Genomic DNA, 8,827 nt, shown 5'->3' with positions numbered 1-8,827 from the left:
ACTTCGTCTAACTCTCCTATTCTCGGAGCGTACACAAACCGCTTGACAATGACGGCCGAGACTCTGTCACACCGCAAGTTCCGTCTAGTTGCCCGTTACGGCGCTGTACCCTAAACCTCCGACGCGATCTCAACCTCTAGCCTAGGGGGCTCACAAATCCTAACCTAGCTTTAACGGCCGAGACTCCTTGCCCAGCCGGGGACTGCCCAGCTCGGCGCTCAGACAAGAACGATTTGTAACGGCCAAGTTCGGCCTTATCACAGCTCGAGATCACACTCTCTCGGGAACGCCACTGTAGCGTTCGAACACGCGTAAGGGAGTCCCCAAATTCACGTAGACAGCTGTCACTCAGCGCGCTACGGTATATTCAATGAGGCGCCGCCATCTTTGGTTCAACGGCACGCCCGCAGACGAGTAAGTGCGCGCGACCCCGCGAGGTGAGAGCGAAAGGCGGTGACCGTGCACCGCGCCGACCAGGGTGCGTTAACAAGGGTGTTTCACGCGGCGCCCGCATCGACGCCGGAAATTCCACCACCTCCGCGCGTCACGTCGACAGGTCTCGGAATCCGGCGGCGCCGTCTGCTTTCACAATGGAGGATTATCCCCGTGGTATCCGGTGGTCCAGAGAATCCGTCTCCCTTGCACGTCTTCACGAACTGGCGACGGCTGCGGCATAGAGTCCACAGTGCTGAGCCCCCAGACAGAGTGGCGGGTTCTCACGCGTAGCCCGGGCGCCTAGCCGCTGATCTCATAAGTGGACGTTACACCTACGTTAAAACGCTAATGTACTCGCGAAATGTCAAGTCTCTATATCAATTAGTTTTGATAGGCTTTGAAGAAACAGTCATTCAGTCGGCCAGTCAGTCTGTCGGACACTTTTTTTGTTAGGTTTACATTTTGAATCCCGCCGATATGAATACGTGGTTATGAATATGAGCTATATAAAGCCTGAATGTAGCACAAATCTATGCGAGAACCTTCTGATTATGTCCATAACCTAAATATAAAACTTGGAATGTGATTCGCACAAACAAAAAGAAAAGAAAACTACCTCAGCATTTCTCAATCGGAGCACACACCTTGCTTTATAATCCCAAATCCCCTATACTAGTGTCTTCCCTCGGTTTTAAGCTGTACAAGAGTGATTGTTGCTTATCGTCTCATTTGTCACCTTTCAAGTTTTGAACCGTGCAATTGGTAGTTTTGCGTTGCGTTTCTTGCGCGCAACTGTTTTCCAATCGCCACTGCCATCTACATTTTTTTCTTTTGGTGACACCACCGAATGCAGAATAAAACGCGTACAAGAGGCGGTGGAAACCACAAGTTTTGTCGAGGTCGCGGGAGTTCGAGTTTATTGCTTGTCTTTGTCTTCCGGGCAACATGGCCAGACTTTAAAATGTGTTTCGCTTGATGAATCTTAAGGTTGTTATCTCCTACTATATTCTACTGATTACACAGTGGCGGTAAAATCCACCGATCGCTTTTAAGGCTTTATTGGATTGCAGAAACTACTTGACAGTTAGCAGTATCGTTACACTAGTTAAAACGAAGCCCCCTGGACAAATGAAATTTTTGTAAATTTGTATCAAAGCAGTGGAATCAGGAAGAATCGCCTCAAAGAAAGTGATTTCGTGTAAACGAAATGCGTTACAAGAACGGTTTGCTAGGCTTGTAGAAGATGGAAACAAGAGGTAAGACTCTTGATAATAGAACAAAACTGTAGGCATCATAGTTGCCTGTCATCAGATAAAACAAGTGGTCCCCCGATAACATGTCGGCAAAAGTAGAAAACTAGTGGAGAACAACTTCAAGAGAGAATTGAGGAACTGGTCTAATATCAAGAAACTGAATAAAATACGGAAGGGATATTTGTTTTAAGGATAAGAAATTTTTAATTTGGCCGGTTGAGGAAAAGACACACCAACTTTACAATTCATTTGCCCGGTTTAAAGAGCAGTATTGAAATATTTTTAAAAGTGTGGGTTTTAATTTAGTTGCTATAAATAGAGATCAGAGGGGTGCAGACGACATCGTCTTTTTAGTGTCAGTGCTGGTCATGAAGATTTTTAAAATCAATTTTAAATATCTGTCGCAGATGTGTTTTTGTTTGTAAGATAAGCCATTGCAGTAAGAGCATATCCTCCGTCCTTCAGTGTAGAGTTCGCCTGTAAAGCACAGCCTTACAATAGAGGTAGGGTTTAAAAGTTAGTGTCATGTTTATGATTACACGTGATAATTATAAGGAAGCAGCCAGTTTAACACAAGGAAATGTTCTTTTATAATTTAGTGTTCCTCCTCACAGCTATTGTAAAATGTTACGTGTAATAGGAAACTATCCCATTTGTATTGTTACGATGGTTACAAATGAGGACTGGAAAAGGTTTATTTACATGGCGAACTTGTGCCCAGGAATGATGCGCTGCTCGTAGACTCAGAGCTGGAACGTCATCTACCTCCTCTTCTTTTCCTCTAGTGCCACTCGTCTTCTTCTTCCTTGCCTTTCACTTGTTCGCTAAAGCGTGACGTCAGTTTCCAGTCAACGCGTAATATTCAAACATGTTTCATTACTTCCCACTCCCGGTAGGCATCGACCCGATGCCGTTAGCACGGCGGGCACGAGGGAAGAAAAGTTAACAGAACAAACGGACGGGGGAGGAAACGCAGGTTCACAAGACGGGGTCCGGAACAAGGGAAAAAAATAAGTGCATGCACAGCAGGTCAACTGGTAATGTCAAATGTCCGGGCATGGTATGGTTTAAGGCGCACCACGTGAACGACTTCCGCATTTGGCCGCTGTTTAGGGAAAATAGGTGCCTCGCTCTCTGGTAGAACCTCGTAGTTGACGTCTGACACACGGCGGATAACTTTATAGGGCCCGAAGTAGCGCTGAAGGAGCTTCTCTGAAAGTCCGCGGTGGCGAATAGGCGTCCATACCTAAACGAGATCGCCGGGTCGGTATTCCACGAGTCGTCGTCGCAAGTTGTATACTCGAGCGTCCGTTTCCTGTTGCTTGCGAATGCGGAATATAGCGAGCTGACGGGCCACTCCCGCTCTCTGCTTGATGTCGTCGATTTCGGTTCTGGTTATCATGCCGTTGTCGACAGGGAGCATTGCGTCGAGGGTTGTCGTGACTGGGCGGCCAAACAAAAGCTCAAACGGCGTAAATCGCGTCGTTTCCTGCAGAGCTGTATTATAAGCGAATTTCGCATACGGGAGAATTTCATCCCATGTCTTGTGATTTAGGTCCACATACATAAACAACATGTCAGCTAAGGTTCGGTTAAGACGCTCTGTAGGGCCCTTTGTTTGGGGGTGATAGGCGGTCATCTTGCGGTGAGTAGTGTGCGTTAAGAGTAAGACTTCTTGCAGAAATTCGGTTGTGAAGGAGGTGCCCCTGTCGGTCAACACGATGGCAGGCGCACCATTTCGGAGGACGATGTTGCTCAGGAAAAAAAATAGCGACCTCTGCAGCGGTTTCACGGGGAAGGGCCTTTGTCTCGCCATAGCGCGTTAGGTAGTCCTTGGGTACGATGATGCACTTATTCCCAGAGGCTGACGTCGGGAAGGGGCCAAGTATATCCATTCCGATTGGCCAAAACGGCACGTCGGTCTAGCGGATGGAGTAGGCCTGCTGTTGTTACCGGAGGTGACTTCCGGCGCTGGCAATCACGGCATCGGCACGTCGGTCTAGCGGATGGAGTAGGCCTGCTGTTGTTACCGGAGGTGACTTCCGGCGCTGGCAATCACGGCATGTTCTTACGTACTGTTTGACCGATTCCAGCAGTTTTGGACTAGTAGTACTTCTTGCGAATTCGGGCAAACGTGCGGTTGACGCCTTAGTGCCCAGCCGTAGGTTCGTCATGGTACGCTTGCAAAATTTCCCTACGTACTGCTGATGGTACGACGAGCAGGAATTCCTCGTTACTGCCATCGTAGCTCAGCTTATAGGGCACGTTGTCACGTAGACAGTACAAAGCTATTCCCCTACGGAAGGTGCGGGGTGGAACAACGGTGTCATCTCGCAGCAGTGGCGTAGCCAGGGGGGGCTGACCGGGCTTCAGCCGCCCCCCTCCCCCGAAATTTTTCCGGCCGTCACCGTGCTGCCTATAGGCCTGGTACGTCGCCTGTGAACAAAGCTGCATATTCTCCAAAAGTGCCACTAATGGCACTTTCCACGAAATGCTACGAAAATGCCACTAAAGTGCATGTCTGCCCCATGGGTGTTTACACAAAACCACTGCCGGACTCCACTCTTTTTCCGCGCCGCGGAAAGGGAGTCGAGTCCGGCTGTGACAAAACGAAGCGCCTGGTGCAGCCCCAAAAGCGACGGCGCCTTCGGGTAAGCTCGGCGCACGGGACGCAAAAGGCATGCGTTGTATCCCTTTGTGCGAGACATGCCGCAAGACAAAGAATAATTGGCCGGCTGAGTCATTCTCGGCAGAGGAAGTTGACTCGGCCGGGGAAGCAAGGAGTGGTCCGCAATAACTCGCGGCGGAAAAAAAGAGGGACCACCGGCCAGTGATGGTTCAAGACTGGTACAGTGCCGGCCCGAAAGGGAACAGACGATCTTTGTATGTTAAGCAGAACAGCATGCAAGCGGCGGTGGCTGACCACGGCCGCTCCATCTCCTAGAAAGGGGGAGATCAAGCGGCCGTGGGCACACATTCAATACTCCTGCAAGGTAACTTAAGAATGCGATGGGGCTACGTAATGGGTGAAACGTTCAGTTTAGCTGGATGAATGCCGTGCGCGGGCAGAGGGCCTTTGCGAATGAGGCACACAGCAAGGTACGCCCCTCTACCTCGCGTCAGCCCTTCATTCTTCCTTTTTCACGTTTCTGTCGAGCCCGGGAAGGTTTTGTTGGAGTGGGCTCAGATTGCGTGCACTGCGTATTGTCCCCTTCCGACGGCGATTTGGCGACAGTCAATTTCACCCCCGCGATTAGGCAGATTTGTTCGGTGGTATTCTCCCCTAACCTTGGAAACTGGGGAACAGCGGATCGACAAAAAGGGCGCGCTGCGGCTCCTCGAGCCAGTCGAAGGCACGACGGTCACAAGCCCTGCCACAGCCAGAAGGCTTCGCAACAGTAACAACGATCAGATGGCCATATTTGACCTCTATCACAACTAAAGCCCCTCCGTTGCGTCAACGAACACTTTTTTCCTGGACGGCGGCTGACCAGAGCAGTGTATATTCAGGGGCCGGAGTCACAACGGCGATATCGAATTGTAAGTCATTTTCTTCCAGTGACTAATCCTTACATGATCACTGATGTCTTTTGACGATGGGGGTTACATTGTACGTTAAGTTGTGCGGTGCAGATCAATTATGCGTTATTTGATATCTAAATATTCACTTCCTAATATTTACACGATACCACAGTAATTTGTGTTTGCGAGCTAAAAAATGTCTATCTCGTTTTATTTCGAATGCAGTATTTGCGTTTTAATTGGTAGTTGAAAGCGCCCACGGTGGAGCGGATACGTGACTTTTAATGAAGGAAAACGTAAATTCAACTCCTGTAAACGCCCAAATATTTTATTTCAGTTTCAGTTTCAGTTTCAGTTTCAGTTTATTGTTTCAGTAGAAATGGTACAGTGCATAAATAACTCTAGGAGGTCCCGTAGTCATAGACTGGGGAGGGACCTCCTCCTTTATGCACGAAGTTGGAGAGGATAACTCAGAGTGTATGGGGACAGCGTTAGTATCAGTATATGAAGAGTGAAAAATATATTTGTTCTGGCTGCAGTTTTAATAGTTTACTTTTACTGGGACGAAACTCTATGTAAGGTAGCCGTTGTCGCATGGTGTGCCCGTTATCGGGACCTTTGTTACCAAGTTTCATATCGACGCGTGCATTCACTGCTACACCCAATTTTAAAACCATAGCAGCGTGCGCAGCCCAAGCGAAGGACCTTCGTACTGGTGGCGAAGAAACGAACGTGCCTTTCTGGTAGAACGTTCCTTTAACTCTTCCTGACCTACTTTGAAGTTCTGTGGGCGCATAATCGAGTATCGTTCTTTGAAGGCTCAAACGGTCGTGCATGACAACCGAATTTCCTAATTAAATAAACGGTCCACATACAACAGGCCCTCTCAAGAACGCCAGCACACCTCCACCAGCCTTCTCCCCTCTCTGCCCCCCCCCCAGCCACACGCACACACGTACATACGGGTGCGCGCTGATGTGATTCCTCCTGGATCCACAACTGCAACGTATGCATTCTAAAATGTTGCATAAAGGACATTTTGAGCAATTGTCAGCAGTTCTTAACTAACCGAAATAACCGAGGAATTTTGAGCAATCGTCCACATTTCTTAAGTAACCGAAATATATAACCGAAGAATTTATTTTATTTTATTTCGGATGTCACACTCATCATACTCCACACGTTGAAATAAAGCAAGTAATTGCTTGAAACTATGGCTGTTTAACGCAATGCCTACACAAGGTTCACGTGCGTGCATAGTACGTCCTGAATCACGGGCATAGATTTGTACCCCGCGGTCTACGGATTTTCGCCCTGTTTACAACTTAACCTGGCACAAATAGAATCATAATCAACACCAATATCATGAGAGAACCTTAAAGGGCCTATTTGAAGACAAAACACAACCTTGTTCAATTTAATAGCACTAGCCTTTGGTAACTCGCATAGCTCCATTCCAATTACAGACGTTTCTCCAACCGAAGCAATGCAACAAATATCCTAAATTTTCAAATTTAGCGCTGCAGTGAAGTAACATCGGCAGGAGTGGTATATATATAGGCTAGCGCTAAGACGTAGTTGTGAGTGTGTTAACTGCACGTTGGAATTCAAATGATAAGATCAATGGAGGCCCCTCTACAATCGCGCAATCATGTTTCTTGGCGGTGACTTAGGTCGTTGGTCACCAATCGCCCAACAAGATCCAGAAATCGCAGCCGGAATGTGGGCGGGGATTCACCTTTGCTTCAAATGTTTAATTTTATATATCGATAATTACTTTGAAGTTTGCTGTAAAAGTGATATCATTGTTATCGGGACAAGGCAGTCTTTTTAATGAACCAAACATGTATTTTATCTTCCTAGCCTTTAAGGGCGCTTGCAAACTACCGCGCTTTTTTTTTCCTTCGGGGAGGCGGGCGGGGAGAAGGGGGGGCGGAGAATAACCTTAGCCTCGTCCGCCCCCCCCTCCCCCAAACAAAAATCCTGGCTACGCACCTGTCTCGCAGGTATTCGATAAGCGGTCGCAGCTCCGCGTCGGCCAGTTGGCAGTCAGCCATATAAGTGTTGTGGATGATCCCGATGAAGGGAAAGTCCTCGACCCCTTCTGACGAACCCGCGGAAGCTGGTGCCCGTGACAAACAGTCAGCATCGCTGTGCTTGGTTCCGGACTTGTAAACGACCGTGACGTCGTACTCCTGCAGCCTTAAACTCCAACGAGCTAACGCCCCGATGGGTCCTTCAAGCTCGCGAGCCAGGAGAGGGCATGGTGGTCGCTCACTGCTTTGAATGGCCTGCCGTACAAATAGGGACGAAATTTGCTGATTACCCATATCACGGCGAGGAATAATTTTTTTCCGCTTTGGAAAGGGTGCGACTCGCATAAGCTATAACGTTTTCTACGCCAGCTTATCACTGGACAAGGATAGCACCGATTCCAAAGTTGCTGGCATCTGCACGAATTTTCGTGTCGGCGGCATCATCGAAGTGAGCTAAAACTGGCGCAGTTTGAAGGCGGCTACGCAGCGTGTCAAATGCCTCCTGCTGCTCTTTACCCCAGATAAATAGAACGTCATCATTTGTAAGTCGCGTGAGTGGTTCCGCAATTCTTGAGAAGCCTTCCGCAAAGCGCCTGTAGTTGGCACAATGCCCCAAGAAGCGTCGCACGGCCTTCTTATCGGTAGATCGAGGAAAAGAAGCGACGGCAGTCGTCTTCTCGGGGTCCGGCCGAACGTCGGCCGCACTTACAATATGGCCGAGAAATTTAAGCTCCTCGAAGCCCAGGTGACACTTCTCAGGCTTGATTGTTAAATCTGCAGAGCGGATGGCCTCTAGAACACGTCTCAGCCGTGACAGGTGTTCTTCAAACGGGCTAGAGAAGACAACGAGGTCGTCGAGATATACCAGACACGTCTGCCATTTTAGCCCAGCGAGAACGGTATCCATCATGCGCTGAAACGTAGCCGGCGCAGAGCATAGGCCGAAAAGAAGCACCTCGAATTCGTAGAGGCCGTCCGGTGTCACGAATGCCGTCTTCTCACGGTCCCGTTCATCAACTTCAATTTGCCAATATCGATTTTCAGGTCCAGGGAAGAGATAAATTTGGCGTCGCGCAGGCGGCTATTGTGTCATCAATTCTTGGGAGTGGATACACACCGCGTTTTGTCACGCTGTTCAATCTGCGGTGATCGACACAGAAACGGAGCGTGTTGTTCTTTTTGCGGACGAGCACGACGGGTGAGGCCCTGTCATGAGCAACCTCCCAGAGGGGATATGAGCAACCTCCCAGAAGAAATCTGAAAATACAAGATTCAAAGTTTTTTGTCACCTTTGGCAACATTTGTGTCTCCACTAAAAAAATCGTAACATTCAACAACTTAAGCAATTAACACGAGGACACATCTAAGAACCACAAATCTACAACAGTGATCAGCCAACAAGTGCTGGCTCAACAACCAAAAGAGAGGCTAACTGAATATCAAACCACAACTTTTCTAAAATATTTAAAAATATTTAATAATGCAACTTTAGGCATCTGAGTTGAAGAAACTGTGAAATAACTCACCTATCGAGAATAGTACAATAAAATACATACAAGAGAGTTCAGCAGAGAATTACTG

Source organism: Haemaphysalis longicornis, unplaced genomic scaffold (assembly GCF_048455015.1).
Source record: "Haemaphysalis longicornis isolate Haplotype H1 unplaced genomic scaffold, Haemaphysalis longicornis Haplotype H1 scaffold_5, whole genome shotgun sequence".
NCBI lineage: Eukaryota > Metazoa > Arthropoda > Arachnida > Ixodida > Ixodidae > Haemaphysalis > Haemaphysalis longicornis.
The sequence above is the reverse complement of the archived record's forward strand: the minus strand, read 5'-3'. Positions refer to the sequence as shown.